The 25,375-nt window shown below is 38.2% G+C and overlaps 1 long non-coding RNA gene across 1 annotated transcript in view; it reads left to right on the top strand.

Moving 5' to 3' along the window:
- Window positions 1-21,461, top strand: part of LOC308632154 — a 39,357-nt gene extending 17,896 nt beyond the window's left edge. Inside the window, exons 3-4 of the long non-coding RNA XR_014018439.1 lie at window positions 14,105-14,173; window positions 20,895-21,461. This is a non-coding gene — a long non-coding RNA (uncharacterized lncRNA). The remainder of the gene's footprint in view (window positions 1-14,104; window positions 14,174-20,894) is intronic.
- Window positions 21,462-25,375: the final 3,914 nt, after the last annotated feature.

Consider the following 25,375-nt stretch of genomic DNA (forward strand, 5'->3'; position numbering starts at 1 on the left):
CCTGTAACATGCAACCAATTATGTTTGTTAGTGAACTAGATCAATTTTTTAAGAAAAATAAATGTTTCTAAATTTTTTATTGTGGTACTAGATTCATGGGTGTATACATATGTTAAGACATCAAATTGTATACTTTAAAAATGTACAACTTATATGTCAATTATAACTTTGATAAGGTTCTTTTTAAACAAATGGAACTAAAATGTTAAACAGTAGAAATATTAAAGGTAGGAGAATGAGACCAGAATTCAAGGTTTCTAAGGTCTTTATTTGGAAGAAGACTGAGGAAGTTAGTATTAGACTTACCAAGTATGTTTTTTAAGCATAACCACTAAAACAAAAGAAATTTAGATTATGTAACTTTCAGACCATGAAAGAGGAAAAATTGAAAAAAAAAAGAAAACTTGAAAAATTATTCTAAAAATAAAGGCAGAAAAGGAGATAAAATGAAGAAAAAGAATGATAATCAAAGGCAAAAATAACATTAATACCTCCATAACCACAGCATAGACTTTCTAAATTCACCATTGAAATGTAAACCCTATCATTAAATGAATAAAAAGATGAATCAACAGCCAGTTAGCTCCGCAGGTATAGGGCTGTGTACGTGTTAGGTAACAGGACTAGATGATCCTCCCCAGTCTGGTCCTTTTAACTGCTTTTCTAAAGCCTTGAAACTAACTGAAGGAAAGTTATTTGTACCAAAAATAACAAAGGAAACTGAGTTGATGGGGAGAGGAGAGGGTAGGAGAAGAGGCTGGGAGATGGAGAATTGGCAGTAAGAAAAATGTTTCCATGGTATAATTTCAGCAAAATGTAAATGAAGTGCACGTGGAGATGTCTGACACATGCCCAGCTAGTGTGCACTGAAAATGATGTCGCATTTCTTACTTAAAATGAGGTACTCGGGGCAGTGTAGGGTGACATCTAGCACCTCGAAACTCCTCTTCTCCTTAGGACACCTAAAGGTGAAGTCCTTCCCTGCATAATAGAACTGGAAATCCTCTAGGAAATCTGAGCTAAACTTAGCCAGGCCAGATGGTGCAGTTCATCTCTTCTTTCATAGAATCTGCAAAACTGGGTAGAATGGTTCTAATCAGTCTTATCAGGAAAACAGATGGAAAATTCTTTACAGAAATTAATTCTTTAGTCTTATTCCAAAAGGAGGGTATGTGGCTCCTCTGGGCTGTCTAGGTTTGGCAGCACTTTCTCCAGCCTATTGGTTTTACATGTGTTGGGGCTGATGTGCAAAGGGACTACAGGCGAGACACTAGGAAATCATGAGCATTAGTGCACTTGCTGAATGTCGCCTCTCTCCAAATGTCCTACATCACTCCTCCCAGTTATCTAAGAATTTGTGATCCTGTCATGATGGTGGAATGCTAAAATAGAAAACTGCACAGGACTAAGAATCAAATGACATTTCTCGCCCCATCCCAGTCTTAATCCACTTAGCCCGTGGTTCGGGTCTACTAAATTACCTGTATGACTCCACCTTCATGATAAATTTTCAACAAGAACGGCAATATTTGTCTCATGGATTTTTTTTTTAAAAAGAGAGAAAATAATAGAGAAAAAAATACTTTGAAAAACTTTATTGTGTTGCAGAAATGTGAAGTACATGAATGAATTTTTTAAAGATAACTTTAAGCCTTCATGGTGCCTTTTCCTATATGATATCACCTCCTATAGAAGAAACTGCAAAGTTACAGTTGAAATCTATGACACTGTCGATGTGACATTCCCAATTTCCACTACCATCACCTTCAACCACAACCCCATGTGCCCCTCCTTCTTTGACCCAGAGATAAGCATGTAACCCAAACTGAGCCAATCAGAGTCCCTGTCTTGGAACCTGAGTGTTCCAAAGCACCAGGTTCAAGCGGATGATTCCCTAACTTGAGTTCTTTCCCCATATTTTTTAGATATAGAACCAGGTCATCCTTTCTTCTGTGACCAAGTTGTAAGATTAAAAACAAAACAAAAAAAAAAAACTAGAACCTATTAGCAGATACTTTTTCTGCCTTGCCTACAGCATTCTGAAAGACAAGAAAGAGAAGAGGGTTGGGTCTCAAATTACATTTACTTTCCATATTTTAAATATGTCTGCCTTGGGCTGGGGATGTGGCTCAAGCGGTAGCGCGCTCGCCTGGCATGCGTGCGGCCCGGGTTCGATCCTCAGCACCACATACAAAGCTGTTGTGTCCGCCGATAACTAAAAAATAAATATTAAAAAAAAAAATAAAAATAAATATGTCTGCCTTGGCCTTCAGCGACTGTCTTCTAGTCTAAACACCCCATATTTTACCTTCTTGAAAGAATAAACTTTTAGACTTCTGCTATAGTGGGAGAAGGGTGGTCTTCCTTTTGTGCAAAAACCCTTTAATCTAATTTTAATGGAATTTTGGAAGGAAGCAAAAGTAGGCAAATATATGTGTTAAACATTTCTTTAGCTGGAAACTCAAAATAGGTAAATGCATGTGTTAATCTATCTTTAGTTGATGTGAAGGACTCATCATTCTTTATAAGATTCTTAATCTAGCTAGCCCCTGCAGACTCAGACTTCAGGTGTTTTCCTGTAGATGCAGTTGCCCATCCATCCCAGGGCCAGGTAGGACACCAAGGACTCAGGCTCAAGGCTCATCCTGCACAAGCTTGCCCCTGTGCACTACAGTTTTAGTCTAGGTCCCATAGACGCAGTCAAAATACACAGAGTAGCTACATGAATGAAAATAAAGATCCAACTGTACCTGGCCTAACAAAGTCTCAAGTTAGCTAACTCAGAATCAGAGAATAGAATCGTGGTTTGCAGAGGCTGGGGGCAGGTGGGGGTGCAAGGCACTCTTTGTCAAGGGGTACAAAGTTTCAGTAATATAGATGTATAATTTCTATATGTACAGCACAATGACTATAGTTAATGATAATGTACAGAATACTCAAATGTGGCTAAGAGAGGAAAACTTAAATGACTTCACTATTTAAAAAATAAGTTTACAACAAATATGTTATATAGCCTGATTTAATCATTCCATATTGTAAATGTACATTAAAACATCTCGTTTTATACTGTAAATAAGTGACATTTTTGTTTTTCAGTTATACCTTAATATGTCAAAGAAGAGCTGAGCGCAATGGCATGTGCCTGTAATCCCAGCAGCTCTGAGGCTAAGGCAGGAGGATCACACGTTCAAAGCCAGCCTCAGCAAAAGTGAGGTGCTAAGCAAAATAGAGAGACTCTGTCTCTAAATAAAATACAAAATAGGGCTGGGGATTGGCTCAGTGGTAGAGTATCCCCGCGTTTAATCCCTGGTACCAAAAATAGTAATAATAAAAAAATAATATATCAAGGGAGGGAGGGGGATAAAAACAGATTTTCTAGTCTTCAGATGACAGGCCCCAGGTGATGTCTGACACAGCCTCACATGAAATGCTCGAGTCTGAACTTCTGAATTTCTAACCCACAGAAAGTACAAGGGGTAATAAATGGCTACTGTTTTCAAAGCCACTTCATTTTGGGATGATTCATTGTGACACAGAAACAGAGAACTAATAAAATACCTTTTTCTGTCTTTTCTAAAATGCATAATGGGCACACAGAGTCTTAGCCTGCCTTTTGTATTTATCATATATTATACACATTTCCAATGTCATCACATATTCTTAATTCTCCCACTATTATCAAATAGTCTTCCCCAAATATGATTTTTTTCCTAGCTAGCTGAACAAAATTCCATCCTATCTATATAACATAATGCACTATGCCTTAGAGGCAGATATTTGAAAAAAAAAAATCTCAGTCCTAAAGAAAAAAACCAAAGGTGAAAAGTTGGCTGGGATCAAATATCTATGCATATGTCTAAGTGGACATCCAGCATACCTTGTTGGTCCTGCATTCATTCATTCATTCATTCACTAAATGTAGGATTTGGAAGTGGCTATGTATAAGGTACTCCAGGAGAGACAAATTAGACTAAAATGGTTTAAGCTCTCTAATCACACCTGGAGAGCACTTAACTTGAATCTGAACACCTACCTAAGCCCCAAATAGAGAGTGATTGTTTTATTTCTGGTATATATAACTTGAAAAATACATCGGCTCTCTGCTACCTATAAATTTGTGTCCTAATGAAAAAAAATGACACAACAAATTTACTTAAGCACTTATACATAAGCTATATCTGGCTCCAGAGAGATTTTTTTTTTAAAAAAAAGAGCTTATTGACATATAATTCATCAAACAATTCATTGTTTTTTGGTACACTGCATAGTTTTTTTAAAAAATTGTGGCAAAATACATGTAACATGAAATTTGCTATTTTTAGCCATTTTTAAGGGTACAATTCAATGGAATAATTACATTTACAATGTTGTACAATCATCATCACTATTTGCAAAATTATTTCATCACCCCAAATATAAACTGAATAATCATTAAGGAATAACCTTCTTTCTCCCCTCCCCCAGCCCACAGTAACTCTAATCTACTTCATGTGTATAAAGTTGCCTATTATAGATAGGATACATAAGTGAAATCATATAATACTTGTTCTTTTATACCTGAATTTATTTCACTTAGCCTACTTTCAAAGTATATTCGTATTATAGCATATATCAGAATGTCATTTCTTTTTGTGGCTGAATAATTCCAGTGTATGCATATGCTACATTTTGTTCATCCAGTTATCTGTGAATGGACAATTGGGTTGTTGTTGGCTATTGTGGATAATGCTACTATGAATATTGGTATACTTCAGAGAAGATTTTTTTAAAGCTCAAAATATGGCCTATACTTTATGGAATTTGTAATTATATTGATGAGAGGAGAAACTTCCAGAAAACTAACTATGGAGGTAAATAATAGTGGAATACGTTAAAGAAACACCCCCAAACATGATTAAACATATTAGATAGTGTTGACATAGTATTCCAACATGGAACCGTGATGGCATTTGTGAAGCGCATAATCTCATTGAAGGCTAATGGTTTCATCATAGAGGACTGTTGTGAGCTCAGCCTGGAGGAGACAGTTGAATTGGGGTTGAGTTGGAGGAGGAGAAGAGGCAAATTCCTCCTGGCCAGATCCCACAGGGGCAGCACAGGGAATCCACTGAGAGGGAAGTTATAAGACGTGTTCAGGGAAAGTTAGGAGACACGTTGGCTAGGACCAGTGTTAAGCTTTAGACATGGGGTGTCCCCCAAAGCTCATTTGTGAGACAATGCAAGAAAGTTTAGAGGTGAAATGATTGGGTTATGAGGGCCTTGACCTGATCAGGGATTAATTTGGGAGTCACTGTAGGCAGGTAGGGTGTGGCTAGAGGAAGTGAGTCACAAAGCATGCCTTTGGTTTATATTTTGTCCCTGGTGAGAAAAGCTCTCTTGCATGAGTGCTCATTCTCTCTCTCTCTCTCTCTCTCTCTCTCTCTCTCTCTCTCTCTCTCTCTCTCACTCTCTCTCCCCTTCCTTGTGCCATGTCCTGAGCAGTTTTCCTTTGCATAATGTTCCTGAGACCTCTGAAACTGTAAGCCAAATAAGATTTTTTCCTCCTCTAAAATTGTTCTCGTCAGGTCTTTGGGTCACAGCAGTGAAAATCCTGACTAAAACAACTGGAGAGAGAGGAAGGGAGAGAGTAGCTCTATTACACCGAAGTCCCAAGTGTAATAGCTTTCAAGTTCCCAACTCAATCCTCACCCTGCTAAAGTCTGCCCCATCCTCAAGATTAGTACATCACTCTACCCTCAAAGGCCTGCCCGACTGGACAAGAAACTGACACCTGAGGCAAGGTTGGGCCTTTTGGATAATTGGATTTTTTTTCCAAGCAAGTTTGAAATTGGGATCAAGAGCTTTATCCACGTCTATGAGAGATACTTGGATGGGGAGCTAATAGACATCCTCCTACTTCTTGGGTGTGGAAGCCTGAAAAAGATAAAGAAAGCCGGAAAGAGCGAGCAGAGCCTTCTGGGGAGTGGAGGGAGAGTCCACCAGGTTCCAGCAGGCACAAGCTGAGGTCCCTTGTCAGCTCCTCACTTCTCACACTCCCATGAGGAAAACCTTTCCTTTTAACAAGTCCAGTCACTTCGATGACATTTGTGTTCCTTGCAACTTAGCAAAGACTCCAGCCAGTCTGCAGCCCTTCTCAGTAAGACCGAGTTCTCTCAGGAGTGCAGAAAGTGGAGTGTGTGGAACAAAGAGTCCCTGAGGGAAGGAAATCAGCTGAGAGCAGCCATGAATAAGGTAAGCAGGAACCAGAGCGGAAGCAGCAATGATGGGAAAGGAGGAGTGGATATGAGGCACTTACCAGGAAGAATGATCCACCAGGTTAGTGGGAGGTGAAGGACACAGAGGAGGAGAGACACCTTCAACTGCGTGGGTCATGTTGCCATCACAGGAAACAACATTGGGCAGGGCAATATGGGAAGGGGACAGGATTCTAATATTGGATATAAGAGGCTAGAGAGGATGGAGGGACACCAAGGAGAAACATGTTGCAGAGGGACCACTCGTGCGTTGTGTAGACTGCAATTCTCTTGGAGATGTATAACAAGTTCAGGGCTGGTTACAGTGACACCATGAATAAGTTCTCTTAGGAAGAATGTATTTAGAGAGAAATGGAGAAAAATGACCCTTGATAAATGATTACTTCTGTGAACAGAGGGGGGGGGGAGATTTTATGAAAATTGAAAGAACACAATGACCATGCAGAGTCTATGAAGTCAATGGAGGAAAATTTTAGGATCCTAAATGGCTCAGGGATGAAGAGGAGTAAAGGCTAAGTTGTTCACTTTATCATTTAGAAAAGGGTCTGACATTATAGTTTCCAGGGAGTTGAGGAAAGACAACAGATTTTATGTACTTAAAATCGGAAAGAAAAAAAGAGAAAATCTAGGTGGTATGTAATGGGACACATACCGCCTGGATTCAGGCCTGGATTCAGAGAACCCACGTGGTTAATGGAAGAGGCAGCAGGTTGGGTGGTAGTTTTCATGGCCAGGAAGAAATGTGGATGTTTTAAAGGAAATGTCCTAAATAAAAACCAAAGGTATTGAGAGAGAAGATACTAAAGAAGAACAAGGTAACTGCTCAGGAGGGATGGCGATGGCTGCAGATGTGAAACACAGGCGTGCTCACACCACTCTCTGTCTTTGCCATTGGGCCTCCCAGCACCACAGAAGTAGCCCCAGGTCTCAGGCAGAAGTCATTACAGGAAGATGTTATTGTTCCCTTGGCCCAAACTCCTGTTTCTGGGGCTACATACATAATCCAACTCAATCCTGGGTCCCTGGATTCTCACGTTATTTTGTGAAACCAACCAGTGGCACCATTTAAGCCAAATATAACTGAAGGTCAGTTAATGTGTGACTTGGTCACAGCTTCCTCATTCACTAGTGATTAGAAAAAAAAAAAAAACATTGGCAGTATCTGCAGGATCCGGCAATTGATGTCACTTACTGTTGTAGTTTGGATCTGGAATGTCCCCTGAAGGCTTGCAACCTAGCCATTGACGCTGTGGGAGGTGGTGGAAACCTTAGGAGTTGAGGCCCATTTGGAGGAAGTAGGTCACTGGGGACATGCCCTTGAAACTGTTGGGATCCTACCCTCACTCCTGTGTGCCACGAGATGAGCCACTTTGCTCTACCACACACTCCCTGCTTTGATGTCTTGCCTCACCACAGGACCAGAAGCAACGGAACCAGGTGACCATAGACTGAAAGCATAAGCCAGAATAAACCATTCCTCCTTTAGGTTGTTTATCTCAGGTATTTTGTCATAGCAATGAAAAACAAACACACTAAGACATTAAAAAACTGACTTGGGAAACCTATTCCACATGTGAAGGCTAGTTGCACGCACCTCCCTCCCCTCCCTTTTCCCCACCCCAGAGGCTGAAGAGGATCTCTTCTTAAAGTCAGTTCCCAAGTCTTCCCTGCCCTCTCCCCCAGGATTCTGAGCAATTTCACACAATTCTCTTTCCTACATGCCTACATATTTAATTCTAAACTTTCCATATTTGTACATTTTGGGGGAGTTACTGAGGATTAAACCCAGGGGTTCTTTACCACTGAGCCACATCCCCAACCCTTTTTATTTTGGGGGAAAGAAACTTGATAAGTTACTTAAATTGCTGAAGCTGGCCTTAAACTTCCAATCCTCCTGCCATGGCATCCCAAGCTGCTGGGATTATATGCTGGGATATACAGCCTTTCTTTCCATCATGTTCTCTTCTACCCCTCAGCTAATTGTTACTTCAGGAAAATCTGGCCCTACTTGATAATTGAAAAGGTCCTAAGTGTGGCTATACATTAAGAGGTGCTAGAGGTAGTTCCTTAAAGAAAAAGCAAACCTAAAGTTTAAAGTAACATTAGACATAAAAGTCTAAAAAAAAAAAGAGGCCTCTTTTTTGAAAAGAATTTCATATTTTCTCATTCTTCTTTAGTGAATTTGCTTTTTTACCAATGAGAAGAAACAAAATAAATAAGATTTATCTCTTGTGATGGTCCCCAATACAGCACAGTACTTGGGAATTCCTGGATTCTCTGCTAGTATTTATTGCTTTTGATACAAGGTGATTGTGAGTTAATACAGTTTACTCTTCTGTGTTAATTGCTAATGTATTGTTAACACACTAGTTAATATTAACATTATAAATGCATGGTTTACTGTAGAAATGATACCTTCATCATGCTATTTCATTTTAAATGTATTATAACAATTCAATAATTAGCTCATATTTATAATAACTAAGCAAGAACTTAATTAATGCATTATAAATACATTATAATAATTTTACTATAGACATATGGCATTTTAGGTGCACATACCCAGTCACTATTTATAACTTCATTCCTGCGGGGAAAAATGGAAAGTGAATTCAGAGAGCCAAGAAAATTCTCAAGGTTTTGGAGCCTTACCAATTTGTAAATCATGCAATGAATGGTCATTATTTATATTTTAAAAGTCTTTAAATTTTATTTTGATTTGAGACCTTTTCTGACTGCTTTAAATCTAGCTTCATAATCAAACCCTCGTGGAGTAAAAAATGAACCCAAAACACGATTGTTTCAGTTGGCTGCAACTTCTTGCCAGGACTTCGGAGGCCTGCATTTCCAGGTCCCGGCCACTGGTGGAGCCACAAGAACCTAGAGCATCTTCTGGTTTTGTCCACTTCCACCAGTTCTATTTTTGTGTCTCCACATTTAGCACACAGTGCTTTCTTCATCACCCCAGCTGACTGGCATGAGAGTCCCCAGGGCATAGTAGTTACACAAGATTATTGAAGCATGCTTCATACCCTTCAAGTAAAACCATGCAAAATGCAGAAGGGACAGCAGCAAGTGGCCACAACAAGAAAGAGTGCTTCAATTGCTAAAGAGCTTTCTTTGCAATAAGTTTTATGCAGCAATAAGAGCATGACCTCTATTAGGCTTTCTAGAAGTTCATTTTATATCTGTGTAATGAAATCTATTGCTATAAGTGAATTTGCACTTAGAAATATGATAATAAACTAAAGTCTCTTACAAACACGTAACTCACATTTCAAAATTTGGGGATTTTTAAAAAGTCTCTGGCTCTTCTTTTCAACTGAGGAATCTGTAGTTACCTGCCCTAAATGAACAATCAGATTGTCCTAATAAACTAAGCTTCAAAAACTGCCAGATGTCAGCTCAGTATAGCAGAATGCAGGAGTCTGTGACTCTTGCATGGCAGACCTCACAGCCCCAATTTCAGCTGTTATGTATGCATGCATCTGTGGATAGCACTTCTGTTTAGATTTGCACTGGCCAGTACAGTGGCCATAAGCCACTTGAAGCCACTAAGCATTTGAAATGAGGCTATTCTGAATTGAGATGTGTAACACGAATTACAGGATTTCAAATATTTGGTATCAAAAAGGGAATGTAAAATATCTCAATATTATTTTTATATTGATTACACATTAAAATGGTAATACTAAGAATATATTTGGGGAACAAAATGCATTTTGCTGTCATGTATAACTAACTAAGAAAAAAATTTTTAAGTTAATATAAAAAAAGAATATATTTGCTTAAGTAAACTATATTATCACTACATTTTTAAAAATTCATTTTACCTGGGTTTGTTTTTTTAAGCATGGTCACTAACAAATAAATGTAAGAAGAATCATGTAGCTCACATTTGTGACTCCCCTTCTATTTCTTTTGGACAGTACTAGTCTAAGGCCTCCACAATAATAGCATGACCAGCAACTAGTTTTTAAGATTTGAAGTCAGAACCGCTACAGAATTTTACTCCAAATCAGATCAATCAGAGGTGAATATGACTTGGAGAAGATTAAAACAGTTATGCATGTTTAGTTCCCCTGTCCACAGAATTTTCATAGTGCCCAACAATAACTATGGACACAAGCCATAGAAGAGAGAAATGGTACTACAACAGAATAAATAGACACAAGATTAGGATACAGTCTAATAGCTATCTTACTTCACTCTTTTCTATTTGATTACATATTCCTTATTTTCATCTAAGAAGTTATTAATTATGCCCATTTCATGGCATGAGAAAAATAGACAGCAAATCATAAATTTATTTGTTTGGAGTGTTTATTATTTTTTTCTTCCCCTGTTTACTGCTGCTAAAATGGAGACTAGGGATCAATTCACAGAAACAGAATTTGATTGTTTAAAGTTGCATGCAAAATAAAACTTTTAAGAATTGAGGTCCCAGCACCAGGGCAGCTAGTCCGAGGCAGGAAAATTACAGCAAAATCCCTGGATATCATTGCTGGACATGTGCACAGGGAGGAGTTCACACTGACCCTAGATAGTAATAAACATGAAAAATTCAGCACCAAATCCCTGATGTGGGATTACCGGATTACTGAATTAAAAACATATTGGGGGTTATGGCTGCCAGCAAAAAAAATTGTGTAACTGCTGGTAAAAAACAATAGTGATTTCAGGAGTAGATTGAGAACAAAACAATAATATCTTTGTAATGTTCTAAAATCATTGCATGAATACAGCTGAGTCTGGCTCCATTGCATTTCCCAGTCTGATTTGCTGACCATCTTGTCTGCCCATAATTGTTTTCTGCCATTCATTTCCTCCAATTGTCAATTATTACTAAAACAATTATGAAAAAAAAAGTGTTCGTGTCTTTGTTTCCTGTTGCCAATGAATGCAATGAAGTCACAGATGAGGCCAGTGCATCATGATCTTTTCCATGACAATAAATTATGCTGTCACAAACAGGATATAGCTCTTTACTGGGCAAGGAGGCCATAAATGACGCTGAATTAGCACAAACATATTATAGCCACGACAGCAAGAAACTAGAACAGAGACTTCAATCTCCACTTTTAAAAAACATACTGCTTTTTGTTCCTGATTAGAAAGTGGTAGATATTTGTTTATCCTAGAGACAAAGTGGAAAATAAAAGTTATTATGAGCCCACTAACCATAAAGTGCTATTGTTAACCTTTTGTTAAATGAATTTTAGCTCTTATATAAGCAAATGCAAACACACTGTGGATATAACTTTGTAGCCTTTCCCTTTTCACTTAACATTACCTATGAACTCTTCTCAGCACCATTTAATGCCTTAATATAATTTAATGGTTGTATGAAATTCCATATATTGGAATATTGTTTAACAGTTCCTTTATTTATATACATTCAGGTTATTTACAAAATCTGTTACAAATAGATAGATTCTTTTACACACTTTTTTCCCCAGAATCTATGATTCTTTCCTTCGGATAGATTGCTAAAAGATAGAGCATTTACTTTTTACTTTAAAAATATATTGCAAAATTTGAAGTCAATATATAGAATAAAAGATTCTGGAATTTTCTGTGTGTATGGTTCTGGAGGCTGAACCCAGGACTTTGTCCATGGTAGTAGGCAAGTGCCATATTTGCATTAAAAGTTTAATGACCAAGCATAATATATATACTGGTTTTCCGTTTGTGTTTTGGGCATGCTGGGGATGGAACTCAAGGCTTACATATGCTAATCAAATGCTCTACCACTGAGCTATGTCCCCCACATGCCTTTTTAAAAGAGTAAACAAGTGAAACACTTTTAATAATTAGAAAGTTTAAGATAAATCTAAAACTGGCCTATTCAAAAGGCCCTCAGGCTAGGCAGCTGCAAGGGTATATGTAATTCCACAAAGTCTTTTTCCAGAATCTCCTAGCATAAGTAGTCTCCAGACCATCTGAGAGTCCAAAGCTGATTCTGATGAGATTCTGTGAACTCTTGTTCTATTTAGAGATTCCCAAGGAGCCTGTTTTTTGGTAACTTGCTGTGTTATCTCTGGCCCCGCTGAACGATGTTAGCTAGTGCTGTCACTAGGGGGCAGCCACCGACAGGGAGAGGCAATTAACCTTGGTCTCTTCTGTATTTATTTTCACAGACAACCAAGGGAAAATGGAACATGAGACAGTGAAGGGAAAAGAATTTAAGTAATAAATGGATAGGGAAATAATAAAGAAATAAAACCTGTGTGTACAAACTATTCCCATTTCTTCAGAGAGCTTAACCAAAAAGTAGTTTTATGAGGGTTACCAAAGATAGGAACAATAATAGACAAGAACTTAGTTAAAAATTGGGTTATAGAGGCTGGAGATGTAGCTCACTTTGTAGCTACATGCACAAGGCTCTGGGTTCAATCCCCAGCACCATCCCCCCCAAAAAAAATTGGATTATAGCATGAAAAGTTGGTGCCCTTAGAATTTTTCTGATGGGGAAAGTTAGTCCAGAACAAGATACTGAATATCTGTATGGGAATTAGCAGATGCATGGGTTTCTGCTGCATATGTACTCAATTTCCATCTTTTATTTCTCACTAGCTATGCAATTCCAAATCATAGGCAAGTTACTTATACTCTATGAACTTCATAGTTTTCACCTATAAAACTGTGGCAAGCACACTCATAGGTGGCTACAAGCATTAAATAAGATAGTGACGACAAAAACCTTGACATAGGTTAGCTGTTATTATTTCCTTACCTCCCTCCTAAGCCATTTCCCATTTCCAGCTGTCAGTCTACTATTTCTACCCAACTATTCCTTCATCACCTTAAATTTAATATGTCTGTGACCTAATTCCCCATCTCCTTTACTAACTCCCTGACTGGCATCTGGCTCTTTGATTAGCTGTTGCTTTGGAGGGGCCATAAAATAATGCAGCCCTCTTTAGCATGCCCTCTCCTTCTAATAGCCATAAACAACTAGTTTTCATCTCCATCTCTCTCTCTCCCTCCCCTCCCCACTCTCTCTTTTGAGCCAGGATCATGCTAAATTACTGAGGCTGACCTTGAACTTGAACTTGTGATTCCTGCGTCAGCCCCTCAAGTGGCTGGGATCACAGGCAGTATGCCGCTGTGCCCAGCTTCCAATTAGTTTTCAAAGCAGGTCAATTTGTTCCCTAATGTGTCTCCAACTGGTTTCTTCCTCTCTGTTTTCATCAGCACAGGGCCTCAGTGACCTGTTTTCCTTATCCCAGCAAGTTCTGCCTCAGTGGGCAGATCTTATCAAGCCATTTCCTTTTACAAAACCCTTAGTGATTCCATGGCATCTTTAAATTAGATTCTAAGCTCCTTAGTGTGGCATTAACAGTTATACCATAGTCTGACCCCAAACTCCTCCAGAAACTTCTCACTGGATCTGCATGCTTGTGCCTCAAAGATAGGAACAAGCATGTTGTTTTTTAAAAACACTTTTTAAAAACATACTGCTTTTTGTTCCTGATTAGAAAGTGGTAGATATTTGTTTACTCTTGAGACAAAGTGGAAAATAAAAGTCAAGCTGATTGACTCAGTTCTCTGATGGGGCTGCCAGAAAATAAAGGTGCAGAACACCCAGTGCAAAGTGAATTTCAAATAAATAACAAATAATGTTTTCAGACAAGTATGTCCCAGGCAGTAGGCCTCATACCTCCAGGCAATAGGACACACTTATACTAAAATGTAATTGCTGTTTACCTGAAATTCACATTTCACTAGGCATCCTGTCTTTCACTTGGCACTCTGATTCCTTGGGTGCACAATGTACATTCCAATCTCTGACGGTGCTCACAGTTCCAGTCCTATCTCAGATGCTCTTACCTCTATCTGTATTTCAGATCTCCTGCCCACCACAGCTGAGCCTCAGACCTCCACAAAGCCTACCTGGATCAACTCTTCCTTATCTGGTAGGTAGCCATGATCTATGTCATTAATTTGGTTCCACATATAGAATGTCTTTGTCCTACATAATTCCTTTCCTCCAACCAAATGTAGAGTTTATCAAGGGTAGAGATTGTATTACTAGTAGGGAGTGCAGTCTGTATGCTTTTGTGGTGTGGCACTGCTTAGGGACTTGCAATACAGGGTAGGAGGAGCCATTAATGAGGTTCCCTTTGCTCTCACCCTGTAGGAGTAACAAAGGGCTCAGACTTGACTTTGCAACCCTAGTGTCCTAAAAATATTTTCAGTGTTAATATATTTATCCAGATTAATTTTGTTTTCTCCTATTTTCTTACAACATACGAGCAACTAAGAAACCATGCTCTTTCTACTCAAAAATATTAAGCCTTCTTACAGTTTCCATGGGATAAATTATAAATTTCTAATCAGAAAAGGGGGGAAAAACTTAAATTCTCCCCGGAAAGAAAGTAGCCAATGAGATCCACCAGAGCCCTTGGCAGGTTCTGGCTGGCTCAGTGTTTCTACTTTCCAATTTTCCGACCTTCTTCCACAGATTCCAAACATACCAATCTCAATCAGGGAGGAGCCAAAAGAACAGCAGCACATTTCCCTTCCAATAAGCCACCAGGACCTTATCCTTTGCTAGTCTGGTGGAAACATTAAATCACTCAGACACAAATGCAGACGTTATGGGCAGTGGATGGCAAACGTGGTGCATCATTAAACAAAGGTGCTTATGCTCCTTTGATGGCAAGGAACCTTAAAAGAATTTGGAATGTCCCTAGGAGCTTTCCAAGTTTCTGTGGGCATCATCAATTACTCTTGGATTTAATCCATTTCCTTTCAACCTTTCCACTTCCAAACCCAGTGACATTTTTCAAGGCACTCAGAACATATATGCTGAGGGACTGTTTTGAAATAGTCATTTAGATGTCAATAATTACTGTGAACTGTTTCCGTGACTGGAAACTGTTCAGTGCTGGGTTTTATGCTTCTAGAAGTTTCTCTTTTGTCTGAAAATGAGTGACCAGGAGAAGAATCTTTGTACTTGGGGTGGGGGAGGGGCTTTATCTTCACTACATTTTATACAAAATTTAAATTTTAACTAAGTTTTCTATCATTGTTTTTTTGCACAAAAACCCATTTATTAAATGCATTCTTAACTAATATTGATAAAAAGAATGGCAGATGGATTATTGATCAGCACTTTAGAAAGCACAAATATCAAGAAAATATTGTTTTCTAAAGATCATCAGGGGTTAGGGATATAGCTCAGTTGGTAAAGTGCTTCCCTTGCATGCATAAGACCCTGGGTTCAATCCTCAGCATCAAAAAAAAAAAAAAAAAAAAAAGGTCATCAGTAAAATAATGCTATGTGATCCCCTAATAATGTTGAAATTGAAGAAAGTTAGTGGCAATAAAGATACCTTAAACAAGTATTTTGAAACATTTATTATTAGAAACTGAAGATGTTATAACTGAGGCTGATTGCTACATTTCTTCAGAGCTATAAGCAAAACTCATTGAAAAGTTACATGAGGATTTGCCCTCAAAGTATAAATACCGTCTGTGGTTAAAATATGTGGTTCTCAAAATGCATTAAGACACACAAATTGACCAGACTTAAAAATGACACTTACCTTAATTTGCAGACGTGCACTCATTTAAAGTTCATCCCACTGTCGAATCATCTTTTTCCTATTCCTCATCTTCTTGCAAGTTTCTCTTCAATGTGCCCAAACACCTGGAGATTCCTATTCTCTTTTCTAAAATGTTGTCATCACCTCCATTGCCCAAATCCAGTTCAAAAGTGAAGAGGAAAAAAAATGGAAATTTGCAAGCTGTTTACGCCTAACAACCACAGTGAAGCTGCTAAGCTTTGAGCTCAATGAATAAAAGGTTGTTTAGCTAAATGGCAGGCACACTTCCTCCTATTCTTTCCGAACTTAGTTTTCCTGCCTCCAGTGGAGCTTTTTCCTTTCCTGGGCTATAAATAGACTGGTCGTAAGAGTACTGAGGAATGAAGAAGGCAGGAAATGTATTTGATTTCAAAAAGCAGTCTTAGGGGTGTGTGTGTGTGTGTGTGTGTGTGTGTGTGTGTGTTTCTTTCAAGTGAATACCAGTAAACAAGCTACAGAAAATTTGGCCTTAAATAATTCAGCTTTGAGATTTTCTTTAAGCTCCTATAGCCTCTGTTTGACTAGAAGTTATCATTTCCCATAGGCAAAGCTTGGGTTTGGAGATGTATCATTTTCTGTACAAAATACCACAAACAAACCTACATTGCACCCTTTATTTCCCATAGAAGTGCTATAGAAAATGAATGTCCCAGGGGGAATGGTTGGGGGTGAACAATGGGAAGACTCTAGGCATTTCTTTTCATTCAAAAAGAAGTGAAGCACTTTTTGAAGCCAGGTTCAAGAACAGGCAGCTAACATCTGCCATTTATCTGCCCTAAATTAATAGCTTGTCCATAGTCTTACTACTCAAAGTTGTTCAACTCTCATAATTATAGACAACGCAAGCTAAAATAAAAATTAGAAGTTGTTTTTCACATATCAGATTGACAGACAAAAAGTTGGAAATTTTGATACTGTCGAAATATGGAGAAAAAAAATCATTTGTATAATAGTAAATGGGAGTGTAGACTGGCCTATGGTATTTGGAGAGAAAATCTCAACTTCTTTCAAAATGTTTAGTACACAAGATACTTAAGTGTGGCTGTTTCTGCAGAGTGGGAGTGTAGGTATAGTCTGGGAGGGTAGTTTAGTTATAACATGTATTTTATACTCTTAGTTATTAAAATGCATATGCTATGCTTTAAACTTTTATTAATTTTAAAGACAGAATTTTTAAAATTGCATTACTTAAGGTTCTTCATATCCTATTTGATATCTATTTATTATCTATTATCTCTCCATCACTCTCTCTAATTCTCTTTCCCTCTACCCACCTGTCCCTCTGTCTATGTATCACTCTATACTTACTGCCTGACAGCAAGCTGCTCTTCACATTGGGGTAACACATGGAGAAGCAGTGCAGGGATAGCTGAGAATATGTCCTTTGGAGAAGATATTCAGGGTAGTCCAAGGACCAGTAGCATCAGCAGCTCCTGGATCAGAATCTCTACAGATGGAGCCCAGGGCACTAATGCCAGGTAATTCTGATGCTCAGTAAAGTATGGGAAATACGGGCCTATAGAATTGTTCTGTGTTCTTGTTTCAGTGTCTCACCTTCTTAAAAAGGATTTGAGATGGAAGATTTTTTTTTAAAGAGAGAGTGAGAGAGGAGAGAGAGAGAGAATTTTTAATATTTATTTTTTAGTTCTCAGCGGACACAACATCTTTGTTGGTATGTGGTGCTGGGGATCGAACCCGGGCTGCACGCATGCCAGGCGAGCGCGCTACCGCTTGAGCCACATCCCCAGCCCCTAGATGGAAGATTTTTTTAAATGTAAGAATCAACTTCTTTCATGCTCTTTGTACTGGTAACTCCTTTCAGTGCTCCTTATACTAGTAACTACTATTTAGAAGATAAGAAGAGCTTTTACGTAGAATGTTTAAAAAAACACACTCATTTCCCAGTTACTGTGGAAAAGCTGTCTGAAGCAAGGCAAAAGCTGTGGAAAGAAGAGTTGAAGGTATTTGAGAGACAAAAGAGCTCACGTGTTATGGGCTATCATGATAATTCAGAGCAAACTTTACTAATATGTACATTTAAAAATTATGAGTTCCCTGAAATGAGACAAAACTAAAAAGCAAACGACAAAGAAACTAAAAGTGTCTCTTGGAAACAAAATGTTTCATCCCCTCTCTGTGCTCAGTGATTTGATTATTGCTTCCTAACCCAGCCATTCCTCATCCATCCTAGGCCTTAATGCAAGGTCATTATGGTAAAAACAATAGGTTGAACTCTGGGATCAACCAGGTTGCTAAGGGGAAAGTTAGAGCATCCATGTCTCAGGTACAGACTGGGAGGGAGGGAAAGAAAGAGAGATGGAGAAGGAGAGAAAGAGGTGAATGATTTCCTTGTAATAGTTAAAAAGAAGAAGAGAGGGCATGGTGGTGGTCGAGATAGAACAGCTGCAGTGGAGTGGCAGAGGCTGAAAGGCCCATGAGTTGACACTGGCATGAAAATGGCCGGCAATGGGGTAATAGGTTTTGGGAAGCAAACTGTGCCTCCATGTGAAAAGAATGAATGCTTTTGAGAAAATCAAATACATTTACCAGGCTTTCCTTGTCCTTTGGAAATGTTCCTTCTCGTGGGGAAATATTTTACTTCTCAAAAAGAATAACCTCCTGGATCTCCCCACATAGCCCATCTCTAGAAATGAAGCGTGAAAACATTTATGGGCACAGAAAGGCTCTGTGTTCTTAATCTAAAAGTAATGGCAGACTCTCAAAAGGCATAGGGGAAAAGCCAAAGGCCTTGTCAGGAAAAGGAATGTGTGATGTTCTTCGATGATTTGGGTGCTGGTAATGGAGGGAAATGCATTTTTTACTGTTGTCATCTAAAAAGAATTTCAACATATGCAATATAGAGGAAACCTAAGCTAACATCCACAAAGAAAAAGTCTGCTATTATTGTTCCAATGAGCTGAGTAGATATTTTAATAAGTAGCCTATCTTTGTTCACAAAGTCAGAAGCTCTGGGGCTGCTCTCAGTGGTAAAGCACTTGCCTCACACGTAAGGCACTGGGACCAATCCTCAGCACCACATATAAGTAAACAAAATAAAGGTATTTGTCCATCTACAACTAAAAAAAAAAAAAAAAAGGGAGTGGGGTCAGAAACTGTACTAAATTGTGGGATCTGAACTATGTTGCTTTGATTTGTTTAGTGTAGCATAATAATAACAATATACAGGAAATGTTGGAATAATTACTCAACAGGACACAGGTGAAAAGTAGGCCTTTATATTTTAGCAGGAATGTTGAAAAGATGGTTGAAAGTAAGGAAGGGTTCTACATTCTAAAGTAAAACATAAAAGTAACTGTTTGAAGGGACAAAAAGACTTCATGAAATAGAAATGAAATTTTCCCATTAACTTAATTAAAATCAATTTGTAGTTCATCAGTAGTTTATTTTTCCTTAGCTTAATTCTCAGTAAACATGTTAAAGTTACCTTGCAAGATTACGAAAACCCCAGCACAAATGCAAGCCTGCCTTCATGACATCTCCCAGGAGAGGCCCAGCCTCAGTAACATTCAGTGGGAAAATCTAAACCAGACTGCCTTTGCCGCACTTGGCTTGGGTCTCTCTTGCTATTCTGTCACTTTGCCATGCACCTAAAATAAAACAGCACTAGTTTCCATGTAACAAAAAGATCTTGAGATTCTTTAGCGATAAATGTGTAGAGTTTGTTCAGTTTTGTCAAAGCTAAAAATCTGATGTCATAATAACTAAAGGAAATTCTAATTGGTGTTTTGGTAAACATGTTTCTATTAATTCTGAAACATGGACACTTCTTTTGCTGTTTCTGCCAGTTGTATGCTCCTTTGGGAAAAGCCTTTGGACTCAACCACAAGTTTGTTTGTGAAGCTAATCACTGTTGGCAGCAGGAAGAAGTAAAACCATCCTTGGGAATAAAATGTGCAGTCAAGAAGACAGACCCCTGTAGGGACCATGCATGGCACACATCTGAAGGCAAAGGGAGACTGCTATGGGCTTTAAGACCACCAGTGCCTCCATATTGTCTTATCTTGTGCAATATTTGGAAGAAAGGAGGAAAGGAAGTAAGAGAGAATGTGGCGGTGAAATTGATTTACCCCTGGATAATTAGAATTTATTGTTTTGGCAGTCTCTCTAGTCCAACAAAAAGCCATATGGTAGGATGGTTACTAATTTAATAGTTTATACAGGTTCCTTACTTAAGCAATGGGTTGTGTTTGAATGCACAATAGGGTCAATAGACTGCATGATTCCCTGAACCATATAATTACACAATTAATTAAAAAAAACTTAAACTGAGTTTATTTTGATAATGGCAAGATAAACACAATCATAAGCTTTAGAATTCTATCATAAATTATGAGTAAAAATTCACCCTTACTAGATGCAGCAAGTTAAAATAGAGGAGTCTTCTTATTGTGCTCAGTATGGCCAAGAGACTCTCCCTCTTCCTTGCTGGCTTTGAAGAAGCACCTGCCATATTATGAGTTGCGTAGTCCCCGTGTAGCTAGCCTCTCTGATCAGCCAGCAAGAAACTAAAGCTCTTAATCTGACAGCCTGCAAGGAACTGGGTGCTGCCAACAACCTCATGCTTGGAAGCAAATCCAACCCCAGTTGAGCCTTAGATGAGACTAAAGTCCCATCGATACTTTGATTGTGGCCTTTTAAGACTATGAAGAGGTGGACCCACCTCGTCCATGCCTAGCCAAGCAGGCTGTGGGAGAGGACCTCCTGTTAAGATGGCATCCCATCCTGTGTAAGGCAGTCATGTACATGTGATCGTGTATGTCCAGTCACCTTTGTGGCATCAAGTTGTCACCTTGACTGGAATGCAAGTCATAGTCCTTCCCATACTCAAGGAGAGAGATTAAAGGGTATGAATACAAAGAGCGAAGAAGTCACGGGGACCTCCCCATCATCTGTCTGCCACAGTGGGTAACCAACTGGGAAAGAAGAAACAAGTACACATAATACCAAGTAGATTGTGAAAGAGAGTTGAGGAAAGTATTATCCAAAGGCAGAGTAATCAAAATGACTTAATCTCTTCTTCAAACAGGTAGATAATGCATTGTCTTAAGAGAGAATCAAGTTAGCTCTGCCTTATGCACACTTGATCGACTCAGTGACCTAGATGTCCTCATGTTCCATCTCTGAAGTCATTTCAGTTCTAACCCTGTGACCTTCAACCTGCACTTCCAAGCCTCTCAAGACATTTTGGAATGCTACAGATCCTGGCTGCATCCAGAGAAAGCATTCTGCCAACCACTGTGTTACTATTGACATCTTGATACAACAATATAGGAGAAAAAGAAAATACACGATAGAAGTCCCTTTGAAAAGTTAAGAGCCAAATCTATTGGAGTATCACTAGCTGATCCAATTTTTCGTTTTCCATTTGAATGTTTATATTTCTAAAGCATGATGTCATTTTTAAAATACACAGAGATATAACATTGTGAACCTCACTTCATACAGGCAAATTTTGGCTAAAAACTATGTTCTTTGTGAGAAACAAATTACATTTCACAGTACCTCCAAGTAATACTGAGTGCCTCCAGAAAACTTCTTAGGCACCGTAAACTCACACTCAGGGTTAGAGAGGACTTTCTCAGTCATCTATTTAATCACCCATTTATGGGCAAATATCATCCAGAACATGAACAAATTATCTCATTAATTTCTAAGTAAAAATTTCATAGACTGTCTATTGTTCATCCTTGTGATATCATAAATGTGACTCTTTAAAAATAAAATTATGAATTTAATCCAAATGAGGCAATTCCAAATTGATTGCTTACTAGGAAAATTTTTTTTCTTTTTCCTCAGGCAAAAATTAAATTGTAAAATATAAGAAATTTTGAACTTTTTTTTCACAGTTATTTTTGCGCAGACAGACTACACTATGAAATACACTATAAATATTCTTTAACACCACTTTAAGAATAAGGATTAGAAGTTGTAAACCGAAACTAGAAATTCTTCATCCCTTATAGAGGCCAAAGAGAGATAAGAAGTTCAAGAAGAAAATGACTTGCAGGGCTGTATGAGATCAGACCATCTAAGAGTCTGGTTTTCAAAACACTAAACACTAAAGCCACATTTTTGGAGCAAGCATCATGTCATAGCTCCTTATTATATAGCTTATTCAAATATTGAATGATGGTGTACAACTAATTATAAAAGAAACCACATGCTATAAATCATGTTTTATTTGGATCATAATTCCAGAAAAATACTTCTCTTCCTGTTTTTATTTGTGTTTTACTACTTGTAAGTCCTTACTAAGTATGAAACTTTGAGCTTGAGCCATAAGTGAAAAAAATAATATTAGACATTTGGTTCTTAAGAGGAGAATACCTTCTAAAGCCAAATTTCTCAAGTCATGGTCCAATGACAGCCTACATCAGAATAATATGGACAGTATATTGAACATGCAAATATCTGAGATTCAGCTCTGGAGGATTTCTATTTTAGTATGTCTAGGGTAAATTTTGGAATATGCATTTATAATTAGCCTGTGATTGCTATTGCACACTGAAGTTTGAGAACCAACAATCTGGTGACATTGGGGTGATCCAGAAGTCAAAACATACATTTTTAAGCTAATATAAGAGAGGGAATAGGCTATGCTGTGAGTTTAGATTATAGCTATAGCCAACATCAAGTTTCACACTGGAGCATGTTATGATGTAAACTTTCTTTAAAATTAGTTTTAATTTGTGCCCACTGGTAGCAAATTGAGCTTGAGTGTCTTAGAAAAGATTTGGATGAAGGGATCATTTTTTTCTGGGTGCTACCCCATTTGCAATAGCCTAAATAAATAAAATACTTGTGAGTCAACCTAATAAAAGAGGTGAAAAACCTCTATAATAAAAACTACAGAAGTCTAAAGAAAGAAATTGAAGAGGACATTAGAAGATGGAAAGCTCTTCCATGCTCTTAGATAGGCAGAATTAATTTTGTCAAAATGACCATACTACAAAAAGTGTTATACAGATTTAATGCAATTCCAATCAAAACCCCAATGACATTCCTCATGGAAACATGGAAAGCAATCATGAAATTCATTTGGAAAAACAAGGGACCAGAATAGCCGAAGCAATTCTGAGCAAGAAGAGTGAGCAGGAGGCATCACAATATCAGACCTTAAACTATACTACAGGACTATAGTAACAAAAACGTCATGGTACTGGCACCAAAACAGACATGTAGACCAAGGAATGGTACAGAATAGAGGACATGGAGACAAACCCAAATAAATACAATTATCTCGTACTAGACAAATGTGCTCAAAACATACATTGGAGAAAAGATAGCTTCTTTAACAATTGGTGCTGAGAAAACTGGAAATCCATATGCAGCAAAATGAAATTAAACCTCTCTCCCTCACCCTGCACAAAACTCAGCTCAAAGTGGATCAAGGACCTAGGAATTAGGACAGAGACTGCACCTAATAGGAAAAAAAAAGCAGGCCCAAATCTATATCATGTCGGCTTAAAACCTGACATCCTTAACAAGACTCCTAAAGCATAATATGTAAAATAAAAAATCAATAAATGGGATGGGTTCAAACTAAAAAGCTTCTAAAAAGAAAATTAAAAAGCAAAAGAATTAATAAAGTGAAGAGAAAGCCTACAGAATGGGAGCAAATTTTTACCACACTCACATCAGATAGAGCACTAATCTCCAGCATATATAAAGAACTCAAAAAACTTAACACCAAAAAAACAAATAACCCAATCAATAAATGGGCTAATGAACAGATATTCACAGAAGAAGATATACAATTGATCAACAAATTTATGAAAAGATGGTCAACATCTCTAGCATTCTAGAGAAATACAAATCAAAAATACTCTAAGATTTCATCTCACTCCAGACAGAATGGACATTATCAAAAAATCAAGCAATAATAAGTACTGGCGAGGATGTGGAGAAAAAGGTATAGTGATTCATTGCTGGGATTGCAAAATGGAACAATCACTTTGGAAAGCAGTATGGAGATACCTTAGAAAACTTGGAATGGAATCACCATTTGACCCAGCTATCCCACTCCTTGGTCCATACCCAAAGGACTTAAAATCAGCACGCTAGGGCTGGGGATGTGGCTCAAGCGGTAGCGCGCTCACCTGGCATGCATGCAGCCCGGGTTTGATCCTCAGCACCACATACAAACAAAGATGTTGTGTCCACCGAAAACTAAAAAATAAATATTAAAAAAAGATATTGTGTCTACCTAAAACTTAAGAATAAATATTAAAAAAAAATCAGCACGCTACAGAGATGCAGCCACCTCAATGTTTATAGCAGCTCAATTCACAATAACTAAACTGTGGAAACAGCCTAGATGTTCTTCAATAGATGAATGGATAAGGAAACTATTGTATATATGCACAATGGAATGCTACTCAGCCTTAAAGAAGAATGAAATTATGGCATGCTAAGCAATGTAAGCCAATCAAAAACCAAAGGCCAAATGTTTTCTCTGACAAGTGGATGCTGGTCCATAATGGGCAGGGGGCAAGGGAAGAAGAGAGGAACTTTGGATTGAGCAGAGGGGAGGGAGATGAAAGAGAGAAGGGGAGGGAGAGTAGGGAGGACGGTGGAATGATACGGACATTATTACCGCTATGTATGGGTATGAATGCACAAACAGTGTAACTCTATTTCATGTACAACCCAAGAAATGAAAAGTTGTGCTCCATTTGGGTAAAAAAACAAAATAAAAATTAATTTTTAAAGAAAGTTGTAGCAAAAAACATCTAACATAGGATTTACCCTAAACCATTTTTTGGTGTACAGTTTTATATTGTTACATATATTCACACTATAGTGATGCAGATAGCTCTCCAGAATATTTTTATCTTGTAAAAACTGAAACTCTATATTCTTTAAACAACAGCCCCTCTTTTCCCTCTCCCTGCAGCACCCCCAAAACCACCATTCTACTTTTCTGTTTCTATGATGAAGAGCCCATGACGGTCAGGTCTAAGAAAGAAGAACAAGAAGAGCTCAGCCCAAACATCAAAATCAGAGGTTCAATGGAAGGAATTTAATCATCAAGCAGTAAGAAGGAGTAAAGCAATGGATGTAGAAGCAGAGGCAGTTTTCAGAACTGGGTAGATGAGTTTGATGGTCTGGCCTTGGGTAGTGAGTGCCAGGAATGTGTGTGTGCTCACTAAAGCAGAATATGAACTGTAGGTCACTATCAGATATCAGATAAGACTTCCATCTATAATTGGTGAGCAAATGACTATGACTAGAGTAGATGGAAAGTAGGTCAGAGGGTGAAGACTGGGGATTACAAAGAGCATTTGCCACTATCAGGATTTGTTGCTGACTTGAGAAGTGGGCAGATCTGTGATAAAACCCCCTGTGATAGTTCACCAGGCTTGGAGTGGTTGAGTAAGTCCTTGGGGTATTGCAATCTGGGCACAGAAACCATAAGCGTTATGTACCAAAGGGCACCCTGCCAATGATGACCTAATAGCATTGGGAAAGTAGACTGAGAGAGGTCAAGAACGTAGATGATGGTGT

Source organism: Spermophilus citellus, assembly GCF_964194105.1.
Source record: "Spermophilus citellus genome assembly, chromosome: 13".
NCBI lineage: Eukaryota > Metazoa > Chordata > Mammalia > Rodentia > Sciuridae > Spermophilus > Spermophilus citellus.